Below are 14,342 nucleotides of genomic sequence, written 5' to 3'. Positions count from 1 at the left end.
TCCTTTGTTGTTATGTTAAAACGAATATTTTCTAGAACACATGCTTGACCCCCTCAGAACAAATCTAATTAATGTTGCACAGTTGGTTCCGCATCGAAGGCGAAGCCACATAAATGGCGAACTTAGAGTTTTTAAACTTAAAAACTGAATACCTGCATAATAAATTGTTAAGACCTTGAAATGATTGAAATGAAAAATGTTCTACTAGTCTAAGAAAATTAGTCCTCTAGTTTTGGGAAAAAAATCTAAATATCTACACTTAACTTGTACATAAAACTAAAACAGATTACTTCAAATATGTATGATAGATATAGTTTGTATGCACAAATAAAGTTACTGAACTGGTAAATAAATAACATAATTTTAATTATAACTAAAAATGTTAGTGTTGTTAAAAATAATCAAAGCCATTTTAATTTTTTTGTAATAAATCTAAATGACAAATGTATTAAGTTCCCATAGGAAGTTATTGTAATCGATCTAATTTGTCGAATCGAAAATTTTGACATTTCTTAACGTTTCAAGGCCCTAAAGCCGAAATAAAACCAGTGTTTTTTTGGCATACTATAAATAGTATAGTAGAAAATTCCCAAACAAACGCATCGGCAGTTATCAAATTTTTCTATTTTAAATTTGGTACAACTGAAAGAAGATCTGTGAGAATAATAATCAAAAAAACACGAATAGAAGAAAGTTTTGTGAAAAAATAATAAAATAGACAACTTTCAAGAAGAAATGGTAAAAAACCTCTGGAAATTAAGATTCTATAAAAAAGGTCATTTAACAATTGCTTCTTAACGTTTCAAGGCCCTAAAGCCGAAATAAAAACCAGTGTTTTTTTGGCATACTATAAATAGTATAGTAGAAAATTCCCAAACAAACGCATCGGCAGTTATCAAATTTTTCTATTTTAAATTTGGTACAACTGAAAGAAGATCTGTGAGAATAATAATCAAAAAAACACGAATAGAAGAAAGTTTTGTGAAAAAATAATAAAATAGACAACTTTCAAGAAGAAATGGTAAAAAACCTCTGGAAATTAAGATTCTATAAAAAAGGTCATTTAACAATTGCTTCAAGGAGGGAGTTCGTTCGTAGACTACTACATTAACATGTGGTGTTGAAGCGAGCTAGAAGCTCTCATCAATTCTTTATACACCTGAATCGAGTTGAAATGAGCTTGATTCGACTCGATTTCGGTCTCGGATCGGAGTCGAGTCAAAATTTGTGAGAAAAACCTGTGTGGATTAGTTGGTTTTACAAAAATAATGCATTATGCATGTTTGTGTACAAAAAATATAGTTTTATTTTAATTAAATTAAAGAAAAAAAATTGAACATTGAGTAGGTAGCATATTCTTATATGGTGCTGATATAATCAGTTCTTTATTGTCATACTTAATCATTTTGAAATCTTCTTGTGCGGTGGAAACATCAAAAAGATTTATTTAATCTAAACTGAGATAAACGTTTGGTAGAAACATAGCAAAACTTAATTATCTTTTCTATTGTTTTCTCTTGCAAAATAAGTCCGAACGAACACAGCCATCGAGATACAAATGCAATATCAATCGTACCAACATTTGAGAACGAAATCATATAAGATACGTTCGATGTCAAAAACCCACCCATAGGAAGATTCTACTTTAACTTTTATCGGTAGTATTCATACTGCGGATATTGTTTTTGTTAATCGTCTAAGATCTTATTATACTATTGATAGATTTTCCAACAAAACACGGCTAAAGATTTTTAGAGAGATGTCTGTGCGTGCGTATGTACGTACCCCTTCGATGTTTTTCTGTCGTGCATAGCTCAAGAACCAGTTGAGATATCGACCTTAAATAAATGTTTGTTATACAGATAATAATGCAAAAAGATGCAGAAAGGACTCTCAAACAAATTGAGATGGTGGATTTTTTACCATAGCTATTTAAAAAATAAGGTAAACATTTTAGTTAACCCTAAATATCTCACGAACCAATAACGCTAGCGGCTTGAATTAAATGTTATATTATACATTGTAACGTGAAACCAAACAAGAATATTTTTGGAAAAAATTCCAATTAAAGTTTTTTTTTATAAATCAAAGAAAATTAAAAAAATATTATAATAAATCATTTTATCTCCAAAACAAATATTGATGTTCGATATCTATTGAATAAAGAAGATATTTACTTCAAACAATTTCTCATTCATACAATTTGTATTTGTTTATTATAAGAAATAAAAACTGTTAAGAAATGGTACTGTAATTGGAATCTCGTGAGCAAAAATAGATTTTGAAATCAAGCTATTTCAAAATATGCAAAATATTGTTGATCATTTTTAATCTATAAGAATAACTCAAGTGAAAACTTTTTTAACAAAACACGAAAACCTACAAACTTTTGAAAGATGGAATTGAAACTTATTAAAGTGGATAACCTCCTGGCAATTAAATCTTTTCCGTATCCCTTAGTGGAATTTCTAAAAATTTTGTGTTAAATGTATTATATTGAAGATCATTAAATTTCTATACTACCCTATGAAATCATTTATACCTAGTAGCATTTAGTCCCTAAACAAATGCCATAGCTGGATTTTATTCAACTAAAACTTTTTTTCTGATTCTTTCAGGTAGGTACGTATCAGAAGACTTCTAGAAAACTTGTAAAAACTTTTTGCAAATATCACGTAAGCAAGTTGATTTATTTTCCTCTTTGTGCAAAGAATTTCATTCATTCATTGTCCTTGGTAGGTACCACTTCTTCTCCCACTGCTACTTCTTAAAGACAATGGTAATCTTCGTCGTTAATTCACTCACATTCCTAACACTCGGTTAGTTCTTAACTCTAACGACAGACAACCAAAATTAAGAAAAAAGACAAACTTGCCAATCACTCGCACAAATCACTGCAAAACTTTAAAAGAAAAAACAAATAAAACTAACTGTATATACTTCCCAGTAAATGTATATTATATAGATATGTATATGCACAGAACTTTTCTCCAAACAAAAAACTCCACACATTGCATTGGAACAAACTTAAAGTGTATCAAAAGGTTTTATAGTTTTAAAATACTCGTAAGTTCTATTTCGTTGCAAAAATACATAGTTTAATTTCGAATTAAGAATGCTAGACCTTAATAAATATGTTTGTTTTAAACATCCTATTGGAGGAAATTGTTGTTTTCCGGATTTTTCAATATTAAGAATTTCGATTTTGAAGGACAGTCAACAACATGAAATTTATAGCGGTCCATGGTGATGTTGTTTCCAAGACGTCGTCGTTAAATTTAATTTCTTTATGGGATGCATACCATACACTTGGTCGCAATGCTCGGAACCGTGCCATTGATCTACCAACTATGTCAATAGCAAGGGTGTATCCGAATAATGGGACGGATATTTGGAAGATTGTGTATCTAGTAATTGTTGGGGGTATGATGCAAGCCGTGTCTTAAGACTGTGCCGTTAAAGATGATTTCTCTTCCTACCTTGGAGTTAAAATCTCTTAACACAGTTTGGCAAATTTGGCCTTGATGCAAATTGTTGTGATGCCCTCGGTAACAGTGTTGAAACGCAAGACTTTTTGCCCGAATCTAGTTCCAACGCAATCCACAACCAAATAGTGGCTGCCTTCGCTTTCGGTAGCAGTCCATCAGACTTGGAGGGCGATAAAATCTGTTTAAAGGACCCAACACACATAAATCTTGATTAGCCATCTTTGTTTGCCTACAAGCTATAGCGAACATCTGATTCATAAAGTAATTCAAGTATGCGTGACGCTTCCTCTAAAAATTGTGATATTTCCCCTTAAAACTGAGGAATCAATTCTATATATGCGTGAAAAGAAGTCAAATTTTTTCGTTGAAATTCACATCTATTTGTCGATATTACAAATACAACACAGTAAACAAATCAAAACAGTATTTTCCCGCGGTCAGGAAGTCACCCCGACGTTGAAATAAGTCCAAACCTGGAGCGCCAGATGCTCAGTATAACTTCAAGAACTCCATTGAGGTTGAAGCCCAATGTCCAGTAGACGTTTTATTACCCGATATTATTCGAAGGGAGGTGAGAATAAGAGTTGGTAAACAGAGGTGGATTTTGAGAAAACCTATGACATCTCCCTCTTGTGTGCACTGCTCTTATCTTCCATTTAAATACAGTTTTTGAAAATGAGCTTGTTAAGTTGTCATTGATATATACATAGATAGATAAATAGATAGATAGATAAATAGATAGATAGATAGATAGATAAATAGATAGATAGATAGATAGATAGATAGATAGATAGATAGATAGATAGATAGATAGATAGATAGATAGATAGATATATAGATAGATAGATAGATAGATAGATATATAGATAGATAGATAGATAGATAGATAGATAGAGAGATAGATAGATAGATAGATAGATAGATAGATAGATAGATAGATAGATAGATAGATAGATAGATAGATAGATAGATAGATAGATAGATAGATAGATAGATAGATAGATAGATAGATAGATAGATAGATAGATAGATAGATAGATAGATAGATAGATAGATAGATAGATAGATAGATAGATAGATAAATAGATAGATAGATAGATAGATAGATAGATAGATAGATAGATAGATAGATAGATAGATAGATAGACAGATAGATAGACAGATAGATAGATAGATAGATAGATAGATAGATAGATAGATAGATAGATAGATAGATACATTGGATATAGACATAGATAGAAAGCTTTCAAAATGGTTTGTGACAGTTAAATCAAGAACCCAATTATGCAAATTAAAATTCGTGTATTACCAGTGAAATAACCCGTTTAAAAGTTTGTTAATGCTTCTAGGATAGCTCATCATTTAACCCTTGAGCTGTAATGTGAATAACTGAGATTTGTAGCTTAATCATACTACGCAAATGTGTTTTTTTTTGAAGACTTGACTTTTCCTTATATTGCAATTCTCAAGAATTTAAACCACTACTTTTTCTAATACTCACGCTGGTCCTCTATATACAAACCTTACTGTACAAAAAGGAATTATGAACTTGGATTGCAACTAGGATTTCAACAAATTGGTTCCAATCCCCTTGGTGAGAGTGAGAATATCTGTCCACAGGAAAAAATTATAAAATAGAACTTTGATTACAATTTTTGTGTGGCACTTCCCGGGATACTGCATTTATCCAATATGGTTGGAAATATGAAATTAAAAATTATATTTGCAATCCATTTTCTGGTAAATTTTTTTGATTGACCATTTGTAGCATAATTTAACTAACTCCCATAGTCCAATACTTACTTACTTAAGGTGGCACTACAGTCCTGTGTGAACTAGGGCCTCACCCAACAAACTTCTCCATCTAGCTCGGTCCCTAGCTAGATGTCTCCAGTTACGCGCTCCAAGTTGGGTGAGGTCACCTTCCACTTGTGCGCTCCACCTGATCCGCGGTCTTCCTCTACTGCGCTGTCCTGTGGGTGCGGATTCGAAGACTTTCCGGGCCGGAGCATTGGTTTCCATGCGCTCTACGTGACCCAGCCATCTTAGTCGTTGGACTTTTACTCTTCTTGCTAAATCTACGTCGCTGTACAGCCCGTACAGTTCGTCGTTCCATCTTCTCCTCCACTCCCCTTCGATGCATACGGGACCGTAGATCACACGAAGAACTTTTCTCTCGAAGCGACCCAAGATGCTTTCATCCGCTTTTGTCATGGTCCATGCTTCTGCACTGTATAGCAGGACGGGGATGATAAGGGTCTTATATAGCAACACTTTGGTCCCTCGAGAGAGGACATTACGACTCAATTGCTTTCTTAGTCCAAAGAAACAGCGGTTAGCAAGAGTTATTCTGCGTTTGATCTCAGCGCTGGTGTTGTTTTCTGCGTTTACAGCGGAGCCTAGGTAGACGAAGTCCTTGACTACCTCAAAGTTACGTCTGTCGATTGTGACGTTTTGACCAAAACGTCGGTGTTGTATGTCCTTTCTAGACGACAGCATGTACATTGTTTTGCCCACATTAACCGTTAAACCCATTTTCGCCGCCTCTGCCTCAATACTCACAAAAGCCCCATTGACATCACGCTGAGTTCTTCCGATTATGTCAATGTCATCAGCATATGCCAGTAATTGGACAGACTTTTGAAAGATAGTGCCTCTAGTGTTGACGTGTGAGCACTATTCTTTCAAGCACGATGTTAAAACAATCGCATGACAGCGCATCACCTTGTCTAAAACCTTTTTTGACATCAAAAGGTTCTGTGAAGTTGTTTCCAACCTTTATGGAGCAGCGTGAATTCTCCATGGTCATCCTGCACAAACGGACGAGTTTGGCAGGGATGCCAAAACTAGACATGGTTCTATACAGCTCGTCCCTGTAGATGCTGTCATATGCGGATTTGAAATCGATGAAAAGATGGTGGGTGTCGATTTGGTGCTCTTGAGTTTTTTCCAGGATCTGCCGTAATGTGAATATTTGATCAACTGTGGACTTTCTTGGTCTAAAACCACACTGATAAGGACCTATCAGGTTGTTGACGATGGGCTTTAGACGTTCACATATTATGGCAGAGAAGATTTTATAGGCGATGTTAAGTAGACTTATTCCTCTATAGTTGGTGCAGTTTAGAGGGTCTCCTTTTTTCAGGATCGGGCAAACAATACTGAGGTTCCATTCATCGGGCATGTTTTCTTCCGACCATATCTTACGAATAAGTTGGTGCATGCTCCTAACCAACTTATCTCCAGCTGCTTAAAAGAGCTCGGCATTCAAGCCATCTGCTCCAGCGGCTTTATTAGACTTCAACTTAGATATGGCAATCTTTACTTCCTCTTAGTCGGGAGGACGGGATTGTTGGCTTTCGTCGTCTATATTGAATGGATCATCCTGCCTGACAGCGGAATTCAGTTCTTCGTCGCCGTTATACAGTCTGCAGAAGTGGTCCTTCCATATCCTCAGCATTAACTGCGGTTCCACTATGATGTTTCCACTTTTGTCTTTGCAGCCTTCGGTTCTGGGTTTATGTACCTGTGAATTTCGTTTCACCTGTTCATAAAACTTTCGAACCTCATTCCTGCTTTTATACCTCTCAACATCTTCGACCGCACGCTTCTCATGCCCTCTCTTTTTCCTTCTGAGAAGTCAGCGTTCCTCTCGCCTCTTCTGCTCATAGAGCTCACGAGCAGCTCTCGTCCTTTTATGCAGCGCCACTTTGCGTGCCTCTTGTTTGGCTGCATTTGTCTGCCGACATTCTCCATCAAACCAGGGGTTCCTTGTTGGTGGCTGTTTGAAAACCATCACATCAGAGGCGGCTTCTCTGATTGCATCTTGGCAATGTTGCCACTGGTTTTCGATACATTGTGTTGGCGGCAGAGAACTTCGAGAGAGGTTACTTGTAACTCGTAGGGAAAAGGATTTGGCGATCTCTGGCGATTGTAGCCGTTCGACGTTGTATCTTCTCCCAGCACCTCCCTGTTTTGTCTTGGGTCTGGAAATCCGAAGTGCTACCTTGGCTACAACGAGGTAGTGGTCCGAGTCGATGTTAGCTCCTCGGAAAGTTCGTACATCCATAATGCTGGAAGCGTGTCTGGCCTCGATCGCAATATGGTCAATCTGGTTGACGGTAGATTGATCTGGAGAAGTCCAAGTTCCTTTGTAGATGTTGAGGTGTGGAAAACGCGTACTGGCTACCAAGACGTTTCGCCCCGCAGCAAAATTTATGAGCCTGAATCCATTGTCGGAAGTGTTGTCGTGCAGGCTGTTCTTCCCGATTATTCCACCAAAGATGTCTTCCCTTCCTAGCTTGTCATTAAAATCGCCCAGGACTATTTTAATATCGTAGCTAGGGCACTGCTCATATGTTTTGTCTAAGAGCTCGAAGAACATATCTTTGGTGTTGTCGTCTTTCTCTTCTGTGGGGGCGTGTGCGCATATCAGGCTAATGTTGCCGAATTTATCCAAATAAGCGCTGTTGGTTTTCTTGGTAGCAGTCACCATAGTAAATATCGCAGTTTTTCATCCTCTTTTTGCCCGGCCCATCCCATCGTATTTCCTGGATGGCGGTGATATCTGCTTCATATCGTTCTAGGGCCTCCGCTAATTCTTCGGCCGCACGTGGTCTGTTGAGGGACCTAACATTCCACGTGCATATCCGAAGTTCGCTGTCCTTTATTCGTTTGCGTTGGTTGTCAACAGTAAATCCATCCGTATCCGAGGCTTGTTAGTGCTTCGCAACTTTGAAAGCTTTTACGTGGCCAGGAAGTCAACCCGACGCACAACCTACAACCTGGAGGGCCAGATCCTAAGTATAACTCCAAGAATGGGGAGCCGGATAAAACCGCTCCTTACAGGACTGGGCTCCGAATAAGTCGAAGAAGCCCTATAAGGTGTTCACTAAGTAGTTCAACCTTACTGGAACTGTAGACGCCACCGTTGATTCCATCTTGGGATTTCCTCCACCGTCTGGATAAGGAGACGTGTCTTAGTGGAAACACCTCTCCCCACTTCTCTCGTTTGCTGCCCCAACAACTTTCCACTGGGGTTGGAACCCAATCTTCAGTTGGGGTACTAGGCACCCGATGTTCACCACGTGGAGGTAAGAGTAGGAGTTGATAGACAGAGGTTGGTTTATCATCATATCATATTCCATAGTCCAATAGGTTGAAATTAATATAGAAATATTTAGATCAAGAAATCTCGTCTTGAGGTGAAATTTGCAATTTATGAGTTACGAGTTTGCTTTTGAGGCCGACGATTTGCAGTACGTTTGTTCCTACTACTGCCATTACAATCGATGGGTTTTTTTTTTTCAAAAACTCGAAAATCTTTTTTCTATCTCGAAAAATAATTACTGATAAGCTTTTTATATTGCTTCATAATTTTAAAGAACTGGTTGTGTTTCTTTGTTGACGGCAAAACCGGATCCCACAAATCGCCTACCTAAGTATATGCATCCAAGCTGAATATTTTCAATTGAACTCTACGCTCACCGTGTGAAGATGCCTGTTAAAAATTGAGACCGAAACTTTTCGCCATAATACCTTTACTTTGTCTCCAATGCGACATTCTTCGTTTAAATGTTAAATACAAACTGCTTTATTTCCACTCTTAATTAGTAACAGTGGCGTGAAGGTTAGTGCGTAGAACTGCCATGTCAAAGATCTTGTCTTCAATCGCTGCCTATACCTTGTAAAGTTTTTTTTATCATGGGTACTTCGTTCAGATTGAGCATAAAAACTGTAGGTCCAATACTTCTCAGATTACTCGCATATAGGAATTGTTGTTTTTTTTCGAAATCCAGGTGGCAATGTAGCACACTGATTAATTGATTGATGTTTAGGTAGATAAAAGATAGCGTCTTCGTGCAGCAACATTACATTTTAAATTACTTTCTGAAAGTTTTATGCAAAGCAATAAGTACAAATCTCCAACTATTTAACTTTAAAAAGCAAGAGTCCCGATTCCATGCTCCGTACTGAGTTTCCGATCCCTTATATCACATTTCCTACTTTTTAGATAGACATATCAAAACACACAGCTAAAAGATATCCTGCAATATTCATATTTTCCATAGAGTCATGTCTGTCCTGGGCTCTCGTCTGTCCATGAATGTATGTCCAGACTATATTTTGTTTAAATGACAACGAATAATAGTTCCACCCGCACTATTAGTCATATTCGAAAAAAGCTGAAATAATCTAATATCTTTTGGTTCTCAGTGTTCATTCGTTATTCTTGGAAAACAAAAATACGACTTTTTATCGTTTGTCCCTCAATTTGGAATTCACAGTATCAGAAAATCAAAACAGAAAAGTGAAGCACTCACTAACCTTGCAAAATTTTAAAATGCACCTTCAGGCATTTTTTGTTTAGATGGACATTTTTGTAACACAATTCAAACACCGCACAGTAAAGGCCGATGGAGACAACATAGATATAACCTCAACCAACTTGGGGTCATACTACAACAAAAAATATTTGTAGTTTTACTTTGGTTTATTATTTACAACATTTTTCTCTTTTTCGATTGAAGATCTTTAGCAACACTCAATTTTTTTTTAATTTGAAATATACATTTACATATTATGTAAATATGTAATAATTTAATTCTGATCAAATATTTATCTATATATATAAAAATCAATGCCACTTTTCGTTGTAATGTTATAACTCAACAATGCCTTTACCGATTTGGCTAATTTTGGTCTTGAATTATTCGTGGAAGTTCAGAGAAGGTTTGTACGTAAAGAAAATTAAAACAAATCTTGAAAAGGTGTAAAATCAACACACAAACAATTTGTACTAATACTTAAAGAAATCCCGATTTGTTGATTACCTTGGAAATGTACAACGAAGCAGTAATAATAATTGAAGATATGTGCCTAACGATTGTAAATAAAGCATTAGCACAATTGTGTATGAACGCACCAAATCGTGAGATACATGATTTTTTTGATCGTAAATTGCAACGTGAGCAGGAGTTAAATTCTAATGACATATTTGTACAATCGTATATAATGATAACTTTCGTTGTATCATTGATTTTAGCTACTATTCCATCGGAACAGAAAATTGCATTGACTCTTGCATCTCGGGAATTGCTGCTACATTATTAGAAGGTGGTCGCACACTCTGCAATAAAATTGCCATTGAATGTACGGGTGATTGAAACTCCAACTTGCAATATTTCGAGAAATTCTGGCATAGTAAAATTTCTGCGATTAACATCAATTATTTTATGGGATGAGTGCACAATGGCGAATAAAAAATCAAAAGAAGCATTTAATCGAATAATGCAAGATTTACGTGGTAATCAAAAGCTGTTTTAGTGATGCTCTGATATTGCTGTCAAAAGACTTTCGTCAAACATTGCCTGTCTTTCCTCGATCAACTCCTACTGATGAAATAAACGCCTGTTTGAAATCATCAGTTCTTTGGAGATATGTACGAAAATTGACACTGAACATTAATATGCGTATTCACCTACATAATGATGCAACTGCCCATGAGTTATCAAAAAAATTGTTAGAAATTGGTGATGATAAAATACCAATCGACAGTACCAACGGATTGATAACTTTACGGAACAATTTTTGTACAATTGTCTCATCTATCTATAGATGAGTTTATTGAATGTGTTTTTCCGAACATTCATTTTAGCACCGAAAAACAATTATATCAATGACATTTCAAATTCAAGCGAAACTGCCACGTGTAGTCACTACATATAAATCAATTGACAGTGTTATGAATCAAGATGAGGCAATGAATTATCCAATTTAAATTCATTGAAACTGGTTCTTTGATTATATTATTACGAAACATCAATCCACCAAAACTGTGTAATGCCACCAGATTAGCAGTGTAAAAGTAATCGCCAAATTTGATTGAAGCTACAATCTTAACTGGTAAATCAAAAGGATAAGTGTGTTTGATACCGAGTATCCCTATAATTCTAATAAATATGCCATTTGATATTCAAAAGATTACAATATCCTGTGTGTTTATCATTTGCGATGTCCATAAATAAGGCCCTACGACAAAAACTTCACGTTTGTGGTGTCAATTTGAAGGAATCATGTTTTTCACATGGCCAACTTTATGTTCCCTGTTCGAGAGTCGGTACCCCAAACTTTTTTATTTATTGATGCTCAAAATGGAAAAACTAAAAATATTGTTTATCCAAGTGGTTTAGACTAACACATAAAGAGCCACCAAAGTAAGAGTACCCAATTCTTTTTATTATTTAGTTTTAACTCATTGCTGATAAATATAATATAAACAATATATCATTTGGGTCATTTGGACTTTGAAATTGCTAGCAATTTAAAATGTTTTGTTTTGTTTGAATAAATGAACTTAATAATCATTTTTTTATAACTATGCTTATACGTAGCGAAGCACGTACCGAGCCGCTAGTATTTATATGAAAAAAGTCCACGCAGAAATAATCTAAATCTAACACAGTATACTTTCTCCTTACCGACATCCCTCATAATCAGATAGCTCATAAAAGTGGACATCTTTCGAAGAACGAATTTGATCTTTTTATGTAATATCACATCGCTCATATAAGGATTAATTTGTCAGTTGTGTCATTGACCATTAATATATTCACTTAATTACATTACATTAGACCTAGAACAACTTCCTTTTTAGTAGATAATTTTGTCTCTTTTTCATTATATATCATCTATCAATATTATAAATCATCAACAAAAAGAAATTATGTTGAGAATTTCAAATTATTTACAATAATAAACAATTTACATAACAATAATAACTATTCAAATAAAACATTAGATAGATTGTATGTTTGTTAGATTCGGACACAACCATTACAAAACTGCAACAATATTGATAATAAATTTAAAAAAATACTGTAGTGGAAATAATTATTTTTGTCAATTTTCTTCAAATGCAAATTTCTTGCTAATTATGCTTTTTTAACTTCCCATAGGAAGTTATTGTAATGGGTCCGATTTGTCAACTTGAAAATTTTAAAGTTTCTCGACGTTTCAAGGTCCCTAGCGTCGAAATAAAAGATTTTTACGTTCGCGACGTTTTTTTTTTCGATAAACTTTGTTATACAGATAATAAGGCAGAAAGGGCTCTCAAGAAAATTACGTGGGTGGTTTTTTTTACCATAGCAGTTAGAAAAAAGGTGAACATTTTGGTTAACCCTTAATATCTTACGAACCAAACATGGTAGAGACTTGAATAAAATTTTATATAATATATTGTATCGTGATATAAACGAAGTTTTGAGAAAAATCGAATTTACAGTTTTTTTTTTATAAAAAATAAAAATCTAAAAAAAACATTACTCAAAGTTGGTATAAACTGAATATCGATTCAAATATCTTTTTAAAAACTTGAAATTTAGGTTTCAAACTTATTTTATCTTTTTAAAAATATTGTTTTCAACATTTGGAACATTTTGAGAACAATGGAATTGACAGTTTTTTTACAAAAAAATAAAAACCTAAACGAAAATTAATAAAAGTTGGTAAAAAATGATTTTTGACTCAAATATCTTTTCAAAACTATGAGATATTGGCTTTAATTTACTTATATATTTCAAAAAATATGGTTTTAACATTCAATAAAATTTTGAAAAAAATCGAAATGACAATTTTTTTACAAAAAAATTAAAAAACGAACAAAAATTAACAAAAGTTTGTTAAAATTGATTATCGACTCAAATATCTTTTCAAAAATTTGAAATATTGGCTTCAAACTAATTTTATCTTATATTAAATGTTGTTTTTAACATTTGATACAATTTTGCCATTCGAAAAAATACCGCCTGCTGCGGTAATTTAAAAAAGAGGCTGGGTCAATTTGCCTTGCTTAAAACTTGAGATAAACAGTTTGGAGACAACATATTTCAACAACAGTTTGTATATCAGGAAATAGTTTGATTTCAAAATTTAATTTTGATTGCGAGATTTGTATTCTTTTGTATGCCTCAGTATGTAAACAAATAAAGATTGGATTTGTCTTAAAACAATATTTTACGTTAACAACAAAATTAAGATCAAAATGAAATCATTTTGAAGTCAATGCCATTCATACAAGGAATATCGAGACTTAAATATAGATTTTTGTTGTAGATTTTAATTTTTAGGGAAAAACTGACTGTTGGATTTTTATACAAATTTTACTGAATAAACAATAGTTTCTTAAAGATAAAATTAGTTTGATGACAACATTTTTAGTTATTGAAAAGATATTTGGATCGAAATTGAATTTTTATTGAGTTTTAGTTTGTTTTCTGTAAAAAAAGTCATTTCTTTTTTTTTATTTTACTGAATGTTGAAAACAATATTTTTTATTCAATGGAATTCATTTGAAAATAAATTTTTACCAAGTTTTAGTAATTTAGGTTTTAATTTTTGTAAAAAATAACTGTCATTTTGATATTTTTCTCTTTGTTTGAGAAATATTCGAGGTGACGGTTATTTTTATTTTTTTTATTTATATAAATATAATACAAAATTGAATTCAAGTCGCTAGCGTTATTGGATCGTTAGATATTTTGGGTTAACTAAATGTTGGCAAAAAGCAACCCATTCAATTTGCTTGAGTCCTTTCTGCATTATTAACTGTATAAAAAAGTTTATTTGAAGTCGATATCTCTACTGGCTTTTGGGATATGGACAACAAAAAAGTTTCCCGGACGTACGGTTTCTTATATTGATTTTTTAGTTTTAAAGAATTACTCGAATAATTTTGATTTAAACTAACTTCATCTTATAACAAACGTTGCTCTTATAAAAAAAATTCTTCTCAGAAAAATAAAAACCAAAAGAAGAATAACATCTTCACAAAATACTACTGAACAGTTCTAAAAA

At 34.0% G+C, this 14,342-nt stretch overlaps 1 protein-coding gene across 6 annotated transcripts in view; it reads right to left on the bottom strand.

The window, feature by feature from the left end:
* The window catches only part of LOC129952611 (protein muscleblind), a 269,585-nt gene that overhangs the window by 176,717 nt on the left and 78,526 nt on the right, over nt 1-14,342 (bottom strand). The gene's annotated exons all lie outside the window — the stretch shown is intronic.

This window comes from Eupeodes corollae, chromosome 3, assembly GCF_945859685.1.
Source record: "Eupeodes corollae chromosome 3, idEupCoro1.1, whole genome shotgun sequence".
Taxonomy (NCBI): domain Eukaryota; kingdom Metazoa; phylum Arthropoda; class Insecta; order Diptera; family Syrphidae; genus Eupeodes; species Eupeodes corollae.
This window is presented reverse-complemented; position numbering and strand designations above follow the sequence as displayed.